Below are 21,453 nucleotides of genomic sequence, written 5' to 3'. Positions count from 1 at the left end.
TCACCCTAGCATATAAAAAAACACCTCTTCAGTGTCATTTATAGTTCTAATTTTAATAACTTCAAACTCAATTCACTAATAATTCCAATTACATATTTATTATCTATATGGTTTCCTCTTTGCATTTAGGTGTATCTGAATTTGCAGCAATCCTTTGCCTTCCTTTTTGCTTTTTTTAAAAAATAATTTTCCATAATTCACTTTCTTTTTCTCTGTTTTCCCTCCTTTTGTTTTCCTATTACCTCTGTCATTACATGTCCTTCTCTATGCTTGTATATGCATACAGCCTTGTCTCCCTCTTTACAGTGTTGAGTTCCTTCTTATTCTAAAACTTTGCCCAACACCCTCCCCTGAGTCCTGCCCCTCTTCCTTGGCCTTCTCAACTCCTTCACATTGACCTGCAGCCCCTGCAGCACAGCATCTCCCACCTGAGGGTCCTATCTCAACCCAGCAACACTGCCATCTACTACTGGCCAAGAACATACTTTCTGGGTTCCCCGTCGAATCCTTTCTCTTCCTATTTCAGTCAGTATTTGGGTATATTTTAATATTACATATAATGGTATTTGCATAATCATGGCTTTCAGCCACTTTTACTTTTAATTGTTCTGGCTTTCTATTTTTATTTCTTAGTAATGACAGAAGATTAAAGGTTTGAAATTATTCTAATTTACCATTCTGAGCAAAAGGTAAAAGCTGGTCCTGCAGAGGGTGAGCACTGCTGAAAGCTTTAGTGAACTGACAGCTTGTAAAACTGGTATCCACGTGATGGTGATTTTTCAATAGCACTTAATATGTTAATTTAAATACTGGTTTTAACCACTGCTTGGTAGCGGCATGAGGCATCATTAAAGCTGTAGTCTTGACACAGCACTAAGCAAGTAGCTTGGAGAGCTGTTAAATATTAAAATTTGTGGGGTTTGAGTAGTTATTTGGGTGTCCGCTACAACATGCAATGGCCAAAGCATTCTCTCAGCAGATATACCTTCACAAAACAATTTAGTCTAACTTTCTAATCACCCAGTTTAATTACCTCATAATATGGTTGTCCAAAGGCAACTCTGACTTGTTTCTACAGTCTTATTAAATCTTGCCACAAAACCAATATAATACAATAATTATATGGCTTACTCTACAGTATTCTAGTACTTCATGGGAGAAAAATAAATACAAAATTGTAATTTTCTAAGAGCATTCCTACATACTACAATCTCAACATCAAAGCTAAGATTCAAAAAGGTTACTACTGATGTGGCTGGCATTCACTATGCCACAGCATGCAACAGGCTTAGGAGATCTCTAATGTAATTTTCATTCTGACTCCAGTTTTGTGTTGCATTTTTTTATTTCACATGCCTGAAGATTTAATTTCCTTAGAACAAATCTTAAATTTATAAAAATGTTAATAGTAGGGAACTTGCTATGCTAGTCTAATCTTTAGGGGTATCTGAAAGTTAAGATGACAACCTTCTTGCCACATACAAACAAAGAAAAGTTTTCTTTCTGACTGAAAGACTGTCCAATGACAGTAGTGGATCCATAAACACATAAATGTCACCCAATTGTCTTATATTCTCACATCCATTAAGACAGACAATACCCTTATATACCTTTTTCCTGCAACTACTTCCATTGCACATGAAGTCTCCTCTGTTCTCCCGAAGCGCGAAGGGGCTACTAAACAATAGTCAGCAAGCCAACTGGTTGCCCAAGTGAGACTTGATTACACAGTTTCTGGGAAAATATATATATGTTCTACCAGTGCCCCCAAATGTCTAATTTTCTACTGCTTCAAACCTAACTGCTATAGTTTCACGGATGCTTGTAAAATGAAAATTTGAACTTCATTAGAAACATAAATGCAAAAAACCATTTTGTTCGTGAGAGCTCAATCCCAAGAGTATATTCACAGATACCACTCTTGAGCAAAAGAGGAAAGCATGTGTAGATCAAGTAATTAACATAACATTTATATCTCTTTAATACAAAATCTTTTAAAAATTTTCACAAAGTAGGAATTCTCCATGTTTGGTATTTAGTTAATCAGTTTACCTCTAAGTATTACAAACATCCAGTTATTTACCAATAGCCAGTTCAAAGATACAGATTTATGCACAAATACGAATTACGATAGCACCACATGTATTTTGAAGATGATTGTTTACAAGTAATGGTTTCCATTCCAGGAAATCTCTACTAAGTACATACAGTTGTAAAGAGAAAAAGGTACTGTATGACTAGGGGTTTTTTTTAGTGTTTGGGGTTTTTCCGTATGTGTCTGGTGGAGGTTTTTTTAAAAATCTTCCCTGATGAAGATATGCCAACTAGATTCCATAATCAGCCTTTAGGTAGCAGATCACCTATATTTTGAATGATTCAGGATGCATATTACCAAGCAGCTGTTTGAAGAAATATATTTTCATTTTTTACTATTATTATTTTACTTGAATGCTTTCATTAAAAAAGGCAATCAAACTGCAAAATTTTTTCCCCCACTCTCCCTGTTCTGAGACTTTTCCCCATAGCACACAAACTAGTTTTTAGTGTCCTATTTCTAGTGTAATAGTTTTTAGGTCTCTATAATTAGGTGGATAAAACTAAGCTACGTAACAAAATATTAACAGCACACAGAGGCATGCACATGTATGTTGCATAGTATTTTCTTCTCTCTGCTAAATTGCTCTTCACCTTTCAAAAAAAGAATATGGTATTGTAGCAATACAAAACTTTGGATCTTTGTAAACTCAATTAGGCAATTCTTTATCTACTACAAGCTGGCTTGGCTTCAGTGGCTTCAAGGGAACTACAACTATTAATGTCAATTGAGTCTAGGGCATGCCTTTTGTTAAATCATCACAGCTAGCACAGTACTTTAACAAGTGGAAGTAGAATTAGGGGTGCAATTTTTCACCATAAAGAATTTTCAAGGTTTGCGCAAATACCCTGTTGACCTGCACTTTCCTCCAAGATAATATTTCTCTTTTGTCAATAAAACACATTTTTCAGGAAATCCCTTAGTCTGTTAACAAAACAGTTTTATTAAAGTTCTTATTACATTCCATCAATACCAACCACAGTGAGTTCTTTAATTTAATTTGTTAAAAACCCCTGCAATTTAACAATACCCATCTGTAATTCTGCTGATAAAATGCATTTAATTCAGTCTTTCTGTCAATAAATAATGTACTAGTTGGAGGGAATAAAGGCCAATACTAGTTGGAGGGAATAAAGGCCAAGAGATGGAGAATTTCATTTATTACTTCATTTTGTGGGCAAAATGTACTTCCTATCAGATTTTAGTAACACAACAGGCATGACCCCAGGTTCCGCAAGTATGTCCACTGATGCACTTGTAAGAGAATCTGCCGCTTCCACTCTCAAAAAAAAAGCCTTAAATATTACAAATAGCCATGTAAGACAAAAAAAAATTGGTTTGGGTTTTGGGGGGGAATTTTTTTGTTTAGTTTTGGTTTGGTTTTGTTTTCAAATAAATTCTAACAGAAGAGTTATTCTGATTGTTTTATTACTAAAAGACTAGAAGTCACAAAGGCAAGCATAAAGCCTGTATACTTCACTGCAGGACTAAATGATCTTCAAAAGAAATAAGAGGCTTAAATGATAAAATTAACATCTTGGCTCACAACCTCTCTTTCCCATCTCCAAGCCACTGTAGGAATTCGGCTAGAGTTCAGGTGTCACCATGTCTAACCAACCCCTAATCAAACAGAAATGTCCCGTTACCCATTCTTGACCAGGACAAAATGCCCAGACAGTAACAGGATATTAATATTCCGAGGATTTAAAATCACTAGTCAATGTCTGTATAGACTACATTATAAAGTATATCTTGGTGAGGAGGGGCAGTGACATGCAGAGGATGAGTATTTAAGATACTACTCTTATCTCTTAAGAAATATTAATTTTCTGGATATTGTATAATGATTGAATAATTAATTTATTTCCAGTCATCCAGCTCATACTGTCATCCAGACAATATAAACAAGATGCTTCACATGAGTAAGGCTGTGCACATGAATGCTATTTTCGTGCCATTCCACTAACCTAGTTGTACTGATGCATACTAGTTTGAGATCAAAATTTGCTAAATTCAGAAATTTTATAAGAAAGCAAAAATATTTTAAATACTTTACAGGTATGTAAATAGCATGCACACATGGAAGTTATGTATATATGATGCTTACTTCTATTTGCAATTAATAGCCCCTGAATACTGTGTAAATATTAGGCATGCAGAAATCTAGTAACAATGTGGAAGGCTGTATTGCAATTTTTTAGACCAAGGATAACAGCTTTGAAACTCATAAAGTTCACAGTCTACTTTGAAAGTTACTTTAAATGATAAGGAGCACAGAGGCCACAAAGACATTGTTTTAACAGACTATAAATGTAGTAAGGGACATATAACAGAGACTTCATTTAACATCTCATTTGAACTTCTGCTTCTCAGCCTCATCTTTATTTTCTGTAGATGATTGTGAAAAAAATATTTTTACTACTAGGCACTACAGTTGTTTTTACACTGATGATTCTGACAGTATCCACTGATATACTATCCTACTGATAACAAAAGCACTGGATAAGATTCTCTTCTTTGTAATGTAATACATAAGTTATTTTGTTTTGCACATTATAAGACCTGTTCAAGTAAAAACATGATGAAAACCAGCTACATATGCTACAAAACCTTGGAAATTACATGCAAGTGTCCTCAAAAAGTTTCTGATCATTTCTGCTTATGTGAATTTTTGCTGCATTAATGCATAAGTCTGTCGTTACAGAATATTATTAGCTACAGTAAAACTGTAATAAATATATGTGCTGTTCAACAGGTGACTGAACATACTCCTAGTTTTCCTCCAGAACTTGGCAAATGCTTTGGATGCTATGACCTGTTGGAGTACTGCAGACTACTCTTTTCTTTCCTTCTACAAATGTCAGAGCTGTCAGACAGCTGAAACACGTCCACAGACAGAAGAAACAAATTGCTGACCTAAGCACCATTTCTAGGTCCTGAACCAAGGCTTTTTCAACATGAATCTAACTTATTACAACATTTGTTGACTGACCTACCATGCTGGCCCAAGCATTACTGTTAGCTAGGAAATTAAAGTTGACAGAGTTTATTCTGGGAACTGATTAATTAAATGCCTTTCCTGGCAGATCCATTAATATCAACACAGCATGGCATATATATTGACACAGTGAGAGAAATTGCTTTCAACAATAGAGCTCTGTTGACAAAACAGTGTAACATTTGGACCATTAGTAACAGTACATGAATCCATCTTCTCTATCAATTGTATTTTTGCTGACAAAAACCTTCAGCAACATTACAAAAAAGGGGCAGGGAAAATACAAAATATACACATGTGAATTATACATTTAATACATCATTTTTAAGTAAATATTGTGAACAGAAAAGAAATCATGAAAGCTAATAGTCCCTGCACAGGAAAAGCCAGAAGTGAGGGGGGGAAAAAAAATCAAAATAATTCTTCTGATGAAGCAATCAGCTAAAATTAACTTTGTTAATTAAAAAAAAAAGTAGCAAAAAAGATGAAAATATGTAAGGAAAACTAAAATTCTAAAATCCAACCTTTATTGTGAGAAACATAAGGAGGATGCTCAAGCGAAGCTGTCACCACAATACTCTGTTTTGTGTCATCAGTTGCTGGTCGATTTTATTACCCACAGCCTAGAACCACAGGTGAATAATTCTCTTTAAAATATGGTTAATAAATGTACTTTTTTTTAAACCACACAGAAATACCTCCAAAGTATCTTGAAACAAATATCATTTCTTGGCCATGCTCATCACTGGACACAGCTATCCTGGTTTAAGTTACTTGTATGTCTGACTCCTTTTACCACTCAGCGGATGAAACTCCCATCTTTACAAACTCTTTGAAGATAATGAGACCCCAAGTAGGTCAGCAGAAGTAGGGTCAAATATGAGACCTCTGCACTAAAAAGCAGCCTGAAGAAAAGTTGATGAAAACATCTTTTCACCAACCCCTTAACAGGCCCAGTGACACACAGGCAATCCAGTCACCTCTAGAAGACAACAAACCACAGTGACTATATGAGGGTTTATGTAGAAAAATGATCAGACTGGAAACCGGAATCTTATAACCCACCTCCTAAAATTCTTCCTCTCCCACCTTCACTATCTAAGGGGAAAAAATAAAATATATATATACACACAGGAAAAATACACAGAAAAAACTTTAGCTGTAACCTTAGCAATGATATTACTTCTACTTGCTTCATGTTTAAATTTCTCCTGTAATATACGTTCACATGGTAAATTTATATGTACATACACGTATGTACATGTGGAAACTTTTTTATTTAGCTGCCTGACAAGTTGAAGTGAATATTTAAGCGAAGAAGCAAGAATTGTAAGAGACAAAGATGATTGAGGATACATAGCAAAGAAGGAGAAAAAATACATTCATAAATCAGTAGGTCCATCCAAACAGTTTTTTGCCTCATGTTTTCGCAGAGCATCCTCAAGAGCATCTGACATGAAGGGTATCTTGTGTTCAATCAGTTTTACTTCAAAAGGTAAATCCTAAACATACGTGTCCTTGGTACAGAATGCATTACTTACATATGTCAGTACATACGCAGCGTGTTCTTTGTAAGGGTGACTGCTAAAGCAGATGAAGCAAGAGAAGGTTGAAGCTGAGATGCAACAGATTCACTGCTCAGCTCCGAGATGAAGATGACACAAACTTGGTGTAACTGGCCAGCTGGACACTCACCTATGAGAAACCTCAGGCAGCTCTGAGCTGGCACAGGCACAGGAGCCAGCTTTCTTAGTCCCGTTAGGAGGAGTACGTTGGAGGGCAGCATGAACAAACACGAAAAAGCCATAGTAGCAGCATCTCTACCAACCCTTACTAGATTATTGACTGTTGAGAAGCAAAGCCTGACAATTTTGCTTAAAAACACTTTGACCTTATTCTAGGCTATACCCGGACACTATGAGTCCTGAGAGCAAAGTACTTAAAATTATTTCTTTATTATTTTTTGATCCTGATCAGTGTTTTCTAAGTGCATTAAAAATTCACATCAGGATTCTTTAAGCACAAAAAAGGCTCATACATGAAAATGTCAGTATTCTAGTGATACGGAGAAATACTATATATAATGCTATCTAATATGAAAATATATATGTACAGAAAATATTTAGGGAGCATGTCAGTTGCATTTCCTGTTCTTATACTAGTCTAGAAAGAAAACAAAATACGATGGCTCAAGTCCTCTTTTAGTGTAACTGAGGTATTTACAGAAACTGTGTATCTGCATCAAAAATTTTAACTGAGGATATTTCTTACCAGAATTTAAAGTATATTCAATAGAAACAATTTATTAATTTTATTTATTTTAAAAGATGATAGAACTACAATTCAGACTCTACTTGCTTCTCCACTTACATATGCTATTCTTCAGTAGAATAAATAAATAATAGCCTATCCTTTTCCATCTTCCAGGTTCCATTTTTACACAAGCCACATGAATAATTCAAGAGTTTGGCTGCTTAGCTGCTCTCTGATATACTACTAAGCTGCTTCTTTCTACTTTTAATGTTGTTTATACTGTTGACACCTTAGTGGCAAATAAGCAGATTATTTCATTTAATTCATACACTAAAACAGAGGAATTCTCTTCCCTGTTATAAACTGGCTTCAGCAAATACGTCACATGGAATGGACAAGTATTCACCTAGTTCTATTTGTCTTAAATTTTGCAGTGGAAGTCAATTATGTTTCCTTCAAAAATTATAGTGTATTGGTACAGGAATTAAAATCAACTTGCAGAAATAATTATTGAGCTGATTTTTGATGACCTGCATTACTGAAACACTGTAAACCTGAGGGATGTACAGCTGCAAGGATGGATACTGAAGCTGAACGAGATTCATGCACGGTCCTCTAGTGTTTTTTGATAATTTACATAAATGAATGACGACGGTTGATGTTCTCAGTGCACTTTCTAGTACTCCTACAATGATTTCTCCCATTACTCAGCACAGATCAATGTATCTTAGTACATCCACTGTCTCAATTAGGACTTCCAGAACATTTAGAAATTATCAGAAACATAGTCACAGAATGCTAAAAATGTGTGACTTAGTTAAGCACTGGTAGAATAAGGTTTTTAATCAAGAAAGAAACAGAAAACTTACAAATACTGTAAACACATAACTCTTCCCTCACTTTGCACATCAACTTGAAGGCCACGCTTCAGGCTTTGTAAACTGTCATTGATAACAGAGGCAGTGTTCTTCATGCCAGTACAATCATATTGCCTCTGACAGTGCAGCACTACACACATGGAATCTGTCTCTCAAAAATACTATCGTTTTGGGGATATCCAGCTTCAGTTTACTCTTCAGGATTTACCCTCCCTGATAAACCGAGGCCAGTAATGCTGGAAGCCTACAGACAGTTTTACATGTCAGCCTGTTTTGCACTGAACAGTTCTTAACAGGGTTTGGGTACTGCCACGCTACTATCAAAACCATTTTAAAGACTTTTACGTCCAATTTCCTCACAATCTCATGACATTGTAGGAACGGATTAAGCGTTTGCATAATACCAGCAATTTATATGTATTTCTCCACAATTTAGCACATTTATTAGAATTCCATTCTCATGCTTGTGACAAAAGATTTTTAAACTTCCTAACAATCAAATGCTGTTTTTCACCAATGGGAAAGCCTAATCAAGAAGGTACTGAGAGCTTCCCTAAATGGCCTCAATTCTTAAAGCAATCAGCAGCAAAGACAGGTGCTCAGCACCTCAAGAAACCAGGCTATGGGAACAAAATATTAAGATGTGCCATCTGATGCTTGAACAGACAGATTTTGCAGTCCGTTTCAAGATAACTTGGCTATTTAACAGGCAGACACACCACAGGCAGAGTTGCAAGTACTCGCCAGCTCCAAAATTCCGACTACATGCTAGTGCCTAAAACTGGGCATGTAATTAAGGCCATGTCTCAGAACTTCAGGCTTCCTAAGTATTTTGTCAATTGTTACAGTTCAGTGCCCCTAGGCAATTGCTGATGTTAACAATTTGAAGATTTAAATTGGATAATTGCAGGCACAGAAAAATCCCATCTCCCCTTCTTTGTTCTGAAAAAGTGGGCTGGAAAACTTAACAGAGTAAGCCTTCCCACAGTTCTACTCTCTACTTCAGAAAAAGACCTTTGGAACAATACAGTCTGGTGGGATTTGGGTATTTCTACATTTCTGTGTCCTTATTAAAAGTACAGAGATGAACTTCAATTATGAAGATCGTGTATTTTTAAGAGATAACCGATTGTTCCTTAAAAAATGGCTTAACATATAGTCCAAATTTTAGATGAGAGCTGTTCTTTTGTTTGAATTAGTTAACCTGTACAAAAGTTGGTAATTCAGAAGATACTCTGGAAAATTCTACAACTTTGCAGATATATGACAAAACAATCTTTCAAAAATGTAGCTAGAAACAGTTATCACATTTGCAAAGTTACTTTTTTTCAATTCAAACCTCACTGCAACATGCTATCAAAGAAATGAAAAAATGGATTTTTTGGAACAAAGTGATAATTTTTAAAAATTTGATTCAACTTCCCTTCAGTGCAAGAGTTTGACACACACAAGACTGTCTACCCAATATCCAGCAAAAATCAGTGAGAAAGACATGGAACAAAGCCAGAACATGTACTGTTTCCTGACATTTTCTACTAAATAAGAACTACTCCATATTTCTATTACTGCACTGTTTAGTTATTATTCATATATGCAGTTTTAGTTTACTAATTATTTAAATGTTTAATGATGGTCATTTTAGGTATTTATCTGAGTAAAATAAGCTCCCATATGCAACCAATACAAAATCCCTACTTAGTACCCTAATGAGTACCAAAGTCTACATCACTTATCCTTGACTCTTAGTATAGTAACATTTCTCACCTCCTGGACATACTTAGAATTCTCCGCTAACTGGACAAGAACTCTGTCTTTGACTGGGCACCTAAAATGGCTAAGGCTAGCTGAGAAGGTTCCTGTGTTGTGTTGACAATAGCATCAGAACATCAGTAAACTACACGTTAATGTTAAACTAGAAATGAGTTTAAGTAAATCAAGCACTGAATAATTGCTTAGAACTAACTGTGTACAGGTCATACATGCCTTTTGCTCCAGGAGGTGCTGGCTTGTTATGATCCCTGTAAGAAAGGTACTCAGGCTTTGCAGAGTCTCAGTTAGAATGCCATTTATTGGAGCCAATAAAGCCAAGAAAGATATGATGGTATATATGACTTTACAGACGCTGGGAGTCTCAAGCTGCATGGCATTGAATGGGACCCCGGCCAGGGTGCAGCATGTCATACAGATCCTGTCTGGGCAAAGGTTACCCCATTTCCGGATTTATGTTCTTACAGCAGTTTCTTAGAAGAAAACAATTCTGTTTGTTTCTACTGCCAAACAAAAAGGATATTCACGTGAGAACTTGTTACTGCACTTCTAGATAAAGGCAGGGATACTGGTGTAATCACCGGTACCGAGTGCAAGCCTACAGGCTCCGCTTTTACACTTAACTGCCTAAATTTATCCTGCGGCCAGGGGATGTGCGCAGCCCGGCACAGGTCTGGGAGGCCGAGATACACGTGCAAATAGGGATCACTAAATTCCCAATGTAAGGTGGTCTTCCAGTTTCGATCACTACACCTGTTATATCACAGAGACCACTACTTTGTTTCTAGCGATATACAATCCTGAAAACTCTTTCTCTGAACCTGATAAACAAAATGCTTTTTTTAAAATATGAATTTTAAATACAATGTGCTGGAACACATTTTTTAGTGTATGATCTATCAGATGAAGTTAACTTACTTTTTATTCAAGTCATCACATACTTGCCATTTTTTCATCATTACTGTATCTTTTCTTTTTTTATTAAGGACATTTAATTTCTCCCGTTCTGCTTAGGTCGTACCTTCATTGTTTTACAATACATAGCACTCAAAAATATGAGCAGAGATAAGCACATATCAAAGACACAATTCACATCCCCCTAAAGAATACAGAAACACAAAATAACCTCAAAAGAATATAAAGAAAAGCCGATGTTTTGGTGTGCTGACAAGGAAAACGCGTAAGTGATGAGGAAGAATGGTAAAAAAGAAAAAGTGTACCAGTTAGACTAGTACATGCCTTCTCTAATATTTATAAAATCCTTTTCATATACACAGCAATATGGGCAGTACAGTGGAACTCCGGAGACTGATTTCTCCTCTTTACCCTGACCTTCTAAATAGTTCTGCTAAGTCTCTTTTCTTTGATTAAGATTTTCCATCTGTAAAATGGGGTGATGACAATCAGCTTCCATTCAATGTACGCTGCTGAAAAAAACCCTATGTAATAGCCAGGCATTATTTATTTACTTCTAGCTTAGACAAAAGAAAAAAAAAATATTCTCAAATCACTGCAAGTGAAACAGTTGTGAGGTAAGATTTTATATTTCCTAATGCTTCAAACTGACTAAAGAGAGAGAGTAGATAAGTACGACGATAATAGTTAAATGAAAGAAAAAAAAGAAAAAAAGAATAATAAATAAAAGAATTTGTCAGGATTTGTCAGGTATCTTTTGAGTTTTCTTTATGTGACTTCAAAATGAAAACTTATTTCTAATTAAAATATAACATAGACCAAATAGCTAAACAACCCTGAACTATTTCAAAACAAAATTCATATTAAATTTGGAATGCCCAAAGGTACTAACAACTGATGGTGCTATATGTTCTATAGGGATACTCTTACAAACCTAAAATGCTTAATTACTACAGTTATGTCTTTAGCCCATGACAGACAGCGTATCTATAAAAAGTGGTCTTTTTTGTGTGTAACAGATAAGAATGTGAATAGCTTTAAATGTCACAGTAATTTGGGAAAGTACATGTAAATTGCTGAAGTTCATTGTACTTCTAAAGGAATTCAGTGATCATTAAAATAAAAAGCTTTCAATTTTTCAAAACAAAAAGAACAGGAAATCCATTCTCTCATTCCTTTCACATAATTTTCATATTTTTATAGCTAATGTTGAGTTTCTCCTATAATAAAATTATGTCTGAAATAGACAAGCAAATAAAAGCAGAGAAAATATTTTTCTCAGGAGTATTACAGTGCTGTACATTAATGCTGTATTATAAGAATAAGAAAAGATGGAATTCAGGCTCTGTTTATTCTAATTACCTGAATTTCTCACTCTTTACACTGATCCATTAATATTTCCATAATTTTTAAAGGTGTGGTATGCCAATCATTTCTTTCTTCAGCTTCTTAAAGAAATCTGTCTACCTTGCATAAAATCGTTAACCAGAGAATTAGAGGGAGCTGAGGACAATCAGGCAAGATGGTCCAATTGTTTTTCCTTCATGGACCAAGTCAGTTGCTGATTTCCTCTGCCTGACTTTTTTCTTCCTGACTTTATAATAGCTTACCATTATAATGTGTGTCTGGAAGGCCAGAAGAGTCACTGGTCTAACATAGTCATTGACCTGCTAATAGGAATACAGTTTAAAGGTGAAAGTGTCAGTCAATTTAAATAGTTTTCAATAACAATTAACACTCAAATATGAATTAACAACTGATCAGACACAGACCTTTCAGAATTGAAGCATCAACCTACAAGCTCTGCAGTGAACATGGTAGTACAGGTACAAAGAAACTGGCTTTTTAATACCTGACCCTGCTTCTGCCTTCTGAATATTCCCTCTTTATGTTTGAGTTTTGACAGGAGCTTCTTGTTCATCTGTACAGCCCTCTCGGCATTCTTGTCCAGCTTGCTGCTTCTTGGGATCAACTGCTTTTAAATTGGGAAAAATCCTGAACTTCCAAAATAATAACGCTGAGACCAGAAGACCTGCCAAACTCATTAATTACATCTAACAACCTATCTACAAATACAATTAATTTAATTTTCTTGCCAAAAGTAGCATGTTGGCAACATCCAAATTACACAGAAAACTGATTCCCTAAGCAGCATACACCAGCGATACTGATGAGTTTTACACCAGTACGTGCTGCTTACACAAGTTTCTCACCGGAACAAATGCCATGAGAGAATGAAGAGTTCTGCTTGCTAGCACACAAATTGGAAAATGGGAATGATATAAATTTACTAGTCTAAATCGTTCTTTGAAGACTAAGATATCAAGTCTAAATCCAAATTAGATTCTTGTAGTCTTTCCGAAAAGAAAGAAAACCTTCCTCTAATTCAGCAGAACTGGGAGTTTTTTCAGTGTTTGGGAAGACACTATTATTGTACACAGAAATTTGTGACTAAAGAGCTTCCTCTGAGTACAAGAAGTATTTCTTTTTGCTCTTCTCTAACAGAAGTGGTTCAACTATAAAATACTGGTAAACAAGTTTCTGTATGTACAGTAAACATTTTTCTCATGAGTGCCATCTGACAACACGCAGTAGTAATAGAAGAGTTGTTATTACGTTTGAGTATCACTTGTATCTATTTCAATTTCAAAGGCACCTTTAGGATATTTGTTTGAATCAGTAATGATCATGATGTTTGAATACAATTCCTTGCTGAAGTTCTACAGAAGACAAATCAGGATCAACAGGATCCTGATCAGGATCTAGTAAACACAATTAAAGAACTCCACTTCTTACATTCATTGGGTTAACTGGCAGGATAAATTCTGGTTTTAATATTACCTCTCTATCATTACCTACAGCTTTAGGTAAGTGAATAAGGCCATATCCTCCCATGAATAACTTACAAAAGGCTGCTTATCTGAAGACAGCTGTAACTCTTAGAATGCATAGTTCAACTGTTCTTTTCCTCTGAACTATTTGCAAACCATTTCCAAATTCTTGCGAAGTTGTTTGGGTGTTTTTCTCCTTTATTCTTCTTCAGAATGCATGGAGGCATTAGCTGTCTATCTGCAGCACCTTAAAAAGCTCTGAAGAAATACTAAGTTTTAGGATTTAGCACCTGGCACACTGTATTCTAATTTAAAAGTGTTAATTCTGGAGGTAAAAAGAAGAATTTAGAAGTGCCTACTGCATATCAAATTTTTCTAATTCCATTTCTAACTAGGATAATGTATTTCAGTAGTCTCCTTTTGCTCTCACAGAGTGGAGTAGGATACTGTATAGTTACACTGTATGATCTCTAAGGTTTTGTGCTTATCTCACGTTTATTTTTCTTTTCCCCCTAGTGTATAGAGTTTTTAACATTTGGTCATGTCAGAAAATAAATACAACTTCATTGGGTTTGTGTGACAAGGTTTTGGTAGCAGGGGGGCTACAGGGATGGCTTCCGTGAGAAGCTGCTAGAAGCTTCCTCCACATCCAATAGAGCCAATGCCAGCTGGCTCCAAGACAGACCCACCACTGGCCAAGACCGAGCCCATCAGCAAGGGTGACAGCACCTCTGGGACAACACACTTAAGAAGGACAAAGAAAAACTGCACAACCGCCTGCAGCAGCCATAGAGAGGAGTAAGAATATATGAAGGCAGCAACTCTGCAGACACCAAGGTCAGTGAAGAAGGAAGGGGAAGACATGCCCCAGGTGCCAGGGCAGAGATTCCCCTGTAGCCCATGGTGAAGACCATGGTGAGGCAGGCTGTCCCTCTGCAGTCCTTGGAGGTTAACGGTGGAGCAGATATCCACCTGCAGCCCATGGAGGACCCCATGCCAGAGCAGGTGGATGCCCAAAGGAGGCTGTGACCCTGTGAGAAGCCTGTGCTGGAGCAGGCTGCTGGCAGGACCCCATGGAGAGAGGAGCCCATGCTGGAGCAGGTTTGATGGCAGGACTTGCAACCCCATGGGGGACCCACACTGGAGCCATCTGTTCCTGAAGGACTGCACCCCGTGAAAGGCCTCACACTGGAGAATTTTGTGGAGAACGGTCTGCCATGGGAGAAACCCCACGCTGGAGCAGGGGAACACTGTGAGGAGTCCTCCCCCTGAGGAGGAAGGAGCAGCAGAGACATCATGTGATAAACCAACCACAAGCCCCAATCCCTGCACCGCTCAAGGGGAGGAGGGGGAGAAAATCGGGAGTGAAGCTGAGCCTGGGGGAAGGGAGGGGTGGGGAGAAGGTGCTTTAAGGTTTAGTTTTTATTTCACATTATCCTACTCTGACTGGATTGGTAATAAGTTAAATTAATATTTCCCAAGTCGAGTCTGCTTTACCTGTGACAGTAATTGGTGAGTGATCTCTCCCTGTCCTTATCTCGACCCACAAGCCTTTCGTTATATTTTTTCTCCCCCTGTCCTGCTGAGGAGGGGAGTGATGGAGTGGCTTTGGTGGGCACCTGGCATCCAGCCAGGGTCAACTCACCACAAGTAACAACAATTAAGTGCTTTCCAGTGCATCAGGAATGCATACCTCTACAAAAAAGTAAAAGTAAAACCAACTAATTGCTTGGCTTTGACTGTGTTACTATATTTGCTCAAAAAAGGAATGCTTACCTTCTGCAATACTGTCACTTTAAAACAGACCCACAGTAATATGTGTTTTTGTATGAGAATAATACATTAAATTAATAACCACATTACCATCACACAGATTTAAAATATTGCTTACCCATGGCACTAAGAGGATTCCTTTCATCTTGAAAGAATATTTAAAAATTAAAATATGATTTCACAAGCATTAATCTGTTTCTTGTGCAGGCCCATAAGGCACATTCTAAGTGCATTAATGCATCCCTGAGCTGGTGGTTTATATGATAAGATGAGGTTATAATGAGCCACTTCCTAACAATACAATGTACTTGTGTGTTATTGCTATGTATCTTTGCTTGGGAGCAATTTGGAACTCTCATAAAAGAAACAACTATCACCAATATAAAATAAAACAAAGCATAAAGTTTTATACTGTTAACCTTTACAGATTATGATTTGTATTATATTTATTGCACATATAGCCTCTGTTTCCTTAGCAAAAATTAGTTTAAGTCACATGCTCCTTCATAAAACATTCCACTTCAGAATCTTCCCACAAGTGAAGATCTTCTTGAGGAAAAAAAAAAATCTTGTACTTCATAATGCCTGCTTGCTTTTGGGACCTCAGAAGTCTTTTCACCAATTAAGTGGTACAGATGAGACTTCACATCAGCTTCGGAAGATCTTCATTGGCCATTTGGAGCTGTGTTAAGGCTTCCCTACTGTTAAAATGGTTCTGCATCTAAACTAGTACAGCCATTCACATCTTTGCATAAAAGTCTGAATATTTTAATAATCTAATGTACTAGGAACTGTAACAACGTCCCTGTGACTACTGTCACAAGTTGTACTGTCACAAATAAGGGCCTCTAAACTACATTCCTATTTCAAGCATACAGCTATTGCAATAAGGCATTAGAGTGCAAAATACGATCCTTTCCTTTAAATAGTTCAACATTCCTACATATTCTTTAAACCGAAGTGAAAATACTTTTGATGTACACCAGCAAAAACTGGTTTTATCTGCTGCTTTACCAAAAGCTTCCAATAGGAAACATGCATTCCAGAACTAATAGCATTTACTGTTTTTGCTGATACAGAAACATGAGGTTTTGGTCGTTCTAAACCAGAAACATTATATTCAAAATAATAGTATCACTACGCCATAACAATTGCTTTTCAAGTTCCCTCACTATAAACTACTTTTATCTTTATGCCTCATTGTCCAGGACATATGAAACTTAACTGAATGTGTAACTGTTATTAATAAGAAAGTTTTAATACACCTAGTCTTACTTTAAAGAGGCTTATACAAATCATTGCTACACCTCCCTGAAATGACCTAGTCTGTAATTGCAAGAGACAGAGGTTTAGAAAAGAAATGCAAGACAAGGTAGGAGTAAACTCTTTTCATCTCTAATGCCATCTGCTACCAATACAAGAATAAACCACTCTTACGCGAGTCTTGTACACTCCCATAACTCTAAAATATGCAGAAAATGTACAGAAATGTACATTTTATACGTATTAATGTGCACAGGGGCTATTAAAAGTAAAGATGATACAGAAGGAAAATAGAGAAATACATGCAAGCTGTGCAGAGCTTACATTGCAAATGGCAGAAACTCTTAATAGAAATTTTCCTGACCTCAGTACAAAGTCACCTGTTCATACTGTTTGTTAATAACGCTGTGCAATGACTTCAGACCTACAGCATGTGCTCGGACTCCTATCTCCCAATTAGTCTCCAAAGGGGAGGGAAGGGGAGGAGAACACTTTTACAGTATAGAAAGATTACAGGAACATTCATTTTTCAGTTTACATTTAATATTCCTTGATGAAACCTATGCCACCTTTTATAGCTCTCATGCCGTAGACTATGCTTAACTGTAGATTATTCAGGATAAGTCTCCTAGCAAAGTGTAGCTCTCTACTAGAAGCACCAACTGCTTGTTACTGCAAGTACTAGATTTTACGTGGTTTCCTAAATTTTGAATCCATCTTCAAATGATGACTGAATCCTTATCACTGCCACTGCTTTCAGCTTCATATATTTAAATATATTTTTTTAGCCAATAATGTCAGATCACACACATCATAGAGCCATGGGGTATAAAGATCCTCCCCAGATGGTCACCATAACAACAGGTTACATTTGCAACTCCTCTTCTGTGAAGAGTAAAATTACTTAGGTCAAACTTCTAGGAAATACCCTCTCCCTTTCGCCTCGCCTCCAGAGAAAAAGAGTTGGTAAAGAGAAAAAGAGGAATTGAGCATGCAGAGATCTTTTAGGTTCCAATGAGATGCGCAGTCTCAAAAGAAACAACAGATTTCTTTCTCTCAGCACAACAGGGAACCTTTGGGAGATGTGCTGTTTTGAAGCAAAGCAAACCCAATGCACAGCTGCGAAAAAAGCCACAGTGGGCACAATCAAATCTTTATTCCCAATCACATCACAAACTTGTTGCTTGTCCAGTAGATTCTCATCAAGAGCTACACCTAAATATAGCATAGTCTTCAGAGTAAATACTGCAATAAAATATTTTAAATGTCAAACGTATATAATAATTATAGCATCATGTTGATTACGTTCTTATATATAACAGTTTCCTTTTCAAAGGTACAAAAAAAAAATATTCACACAGTGAGTCTTTCTTCAAGACTTGTTGCACTAACAAACTAAAACTAAGATTATAGCACCATCTACTGATTTAATCCTTAATTTTTGCTTAAACTACAATGCTGTTTTCCCATTTGAAACCAACAAAAATACTGCTAGAAGAAAAAGAATTTATAGTAATACTGAGCCCTGTTCTTACAATCTGAGCAAACTAAAAAAAAAAATCCACATGCCCCCAAGACGCCACACACCCAAAAAACTCATGCAAGGTAGAACAGCAGGAGATATTTTATAAGCGTATTTGAAATCTTTTCTAGCTATCTTTGTATTCTTAACCATTCAATTTCCTATGTTTGTCCCTGCCATCTCTACTTTATTCTTATATTGGTTCTTAGTTTCTTTAATTTCTTAAGCATTTAAAAGGGAATTGAGCACTACGTTCTTGGACTCTAAAAATCTCTCTCTTGATAGTCTAAGTCTGGTAAGCATAAGGAGATAATTCACACCAAAAAATAATTTGATAGTAATGTTTAAAGAAGACATCATTTTACCCCGAAGGCATCAAGTCAAAATATGACTGGAGTTCCCTATGTCTTGCTGTTGGGATTTTAAACATGGTATACATATAAAGAATAAACCTGTTTAGTGAATTTGTGGTATTGCCTTTTACTAGACATTTTTTTGGTCACATTTCATGTAGGTGAACAAAAATATATGACACTTGTCCCCAGTAGAACAGTCTATGCCAACAGAAGCCCTGGTGGTATTCACACCCTAACAGCAGCTGTAACAACAGGCAAAATAGGAACAGCATATATATATGGCAAATACATATGCTATAGATTGGGTGAAAATTGACCTCTGATAGAATTAAAACCTCCAGTAAGCAATGCTAGTACGAGAAATTAAATAGTGATAGGTCATGGCTTGGGGAACACTTTACAACTGCAACTTCTGTAAGAGAAACCCCTTTTGATCCTGCTTTGTCCATTCACCAAATACATGGGGTTTTATTTTCACGAGTAAAGATTCAGGTCTTTTTTAGTAGTTTTCGAATCCCTTGTGCATTCATATTTTGATCCAAATCTAGCAAAAAGTTTGTTTGTTCAAAAAATAAAAACAAACAAAGCACAGTTGAGGAATACCAAGTTACCATGAAAAACTCCAGAAAAAAAAAAGTACATAAAGCAAATACTAAATTTTGAATCCATACACTTTAACCAGAAAACTAGAGCCTAAAATTAAGTTGGAAGTATTAAGTATTCATCTGGAAGCTGGAAATGCTGCAAAATGTGCCTCTAAGCACAATTTTGTTCTTTTTAAAATTCCCTCCTAAAAACAATTGCCCAAAAGTGGTCTAAAGCCAAACCTACAAAGTTGTTCATTAATAATAGGGTGGTTTGTTTTTTTTTTTTTCTAAAAAGTCAAATAGTTGTAGTCCATTTACAATGGAGTCATGAAGAAAAAGGAAACAGTAGATGTAAATAATTGTTTGCTATGACTTTTTTTGCAGCTAGAACTCTTTCAAAGGGTACACAGCAAGAATTATCTGCTCTTATGTATGAGAGAGACATTCAGAAGTGACCTATGAAAAATGCTGCCCACTTTAATCTCATCAGTCTCAAGATTCATAGTATTCTCAAAAAGACTGTTTATTTGGTTTTTTTAAAGGAGGAACTTCATGGATCTACAACATTCATAGAAGCTTCTGATGAAATTATCAAAGTACCAATGTCTTGTCAATGAAATGAACTGACAAGGCATGAGATCAGTGAGTGACAGAAGACAACTCTACAGCAAGCCAGACATATTCTGATCTTGACAAAACAGGCAAGGAGAGCAGCATTACAGGTCATGCACACAGCGAAAGGCAACAGCAAACAAAGCTTTCAAAACAAAAGCTGCCAGGCAGTGCATTAGACTGTAGAGGGAAGCTATGAACTCAGAACTTCTCTGTGAAAACTTGGAATCTAAATGAATTTTAGGACAAGTATACCAGGCTCTTTCCCTCCCCCATGTACTGCTACTGGAAGCTGTAAGACAATATGAATGCAATTTGCACTTTAACCAGATGTTTCAACCTGAGGCAATGTGAAATTATTTCCTACTCCTGAGCACTACTTTAACGGATTCTCAACATTGTTAATGATTTTCTGGAGTGCTACATGTAGACAGATTTGACTGAAGAAAAGCATGCATCTTCTACAGCAGTTTTGAAGTACCTCCTTGTACCGAAGTGAGGTAAATTCATCTCCAACTGCTTCAGAGATCAGAAATCTAGAAAATACGAGATTTAATTGCATTGTAGAAATAAGCTGTGCTTCCTTGGAATCTCAGCTGTCACTGAAAAGCAGAAATACGCCATTTTCTACCAACCACCCCCTTCACTTTTCAGGTTCAGCCATGCAGTCTCATGGCCAGGCTTCCCTGATTGCCTGACACTCTGGCAGTTATTTTGCTGGCATATGTCAATTAGAGAGTCAGTAAAGTCTGAGGCCCTCGACACAGAGGAACATACACTGTTAGGTGGATATACATTGTCCCCGACTTGAAACATCTGAAGCCCCTCCAATTCTGTCACAACCATGTGATTAGATCACAGACTTCCTCAGAGGCTACAGCTAGAATCTGAGTCTCAGCTAGAGCTTCAGTGAATGTCCTGTTGAAATCATCATTTCCACAGATCATTTTTAACTGATCAGTATTTCCTAACAGAAAACCCTCTCATGAGGAAATCTCTTATGAGCCCTGGCTACACCATCTTTAAAAAACAAAACCAAAACAAACAAAATTTTAAAAAAATGCATAACAAACACACCAACAAAACCACACCATAAAAACACCAAAAACCACCACCACCAAAATACCCCACATGCAACAAAAAAAAGCCCAAACATGCTCTGGACAATCCAGACTGACTGCTTCTGATTAATACTAGCATCTTGCATGAAGACCTGTGAAAAATCACTGCCTTCGTGACATGTCACTAAACTACTGATTCAGAAAGAATATTCTCTCAATTTTTCATCTGATCTGTATTTAAAACCTGCCATCATAAGGCAGGTTTATCCCCATCCCCTGAAGTCCATCCTCCCTCCTCCTCAGTTTCCTTTATAAGTAGCTTCTTATTGCCCCTATTTTAACCTATCCATAACTGTTATGAAAACATTTAAGTATTTACATCTGTTTATGTAAACCAATAAACAATTAAAAAAAAAAATAATCTAAATTCAAAAGTAGCCTGGAGTATGCATGGCAGCAGCTTGGCGATGGCTGTAAAATATTAATACATTCATTTTTAATTCTCCAAATAAGCATTGCAGACTTGCTTTTACAATGTTATC

The sequence above is a fragment of the Chroicocephalus ridibundus genome, chromosome 4 (genome assembly GCF_963924245.1).
Source record: "Chroicocephalus ridibundus chromosome 4, bChrRid1.1, whole genome shotgun sequence".
Classification (NCBI taxonomy): domain Eukaryota; kingdom Metazoa; phylum Chordata; class Aves; order Charadriiformes; family Laridae; genus Chroicocephalus; species Chroicocephalus ridibundus.
The sequence above is the reverse complement of the archived record's forward strand: the minus strand, read 5'-3'. Positions refer to the sequence as shown.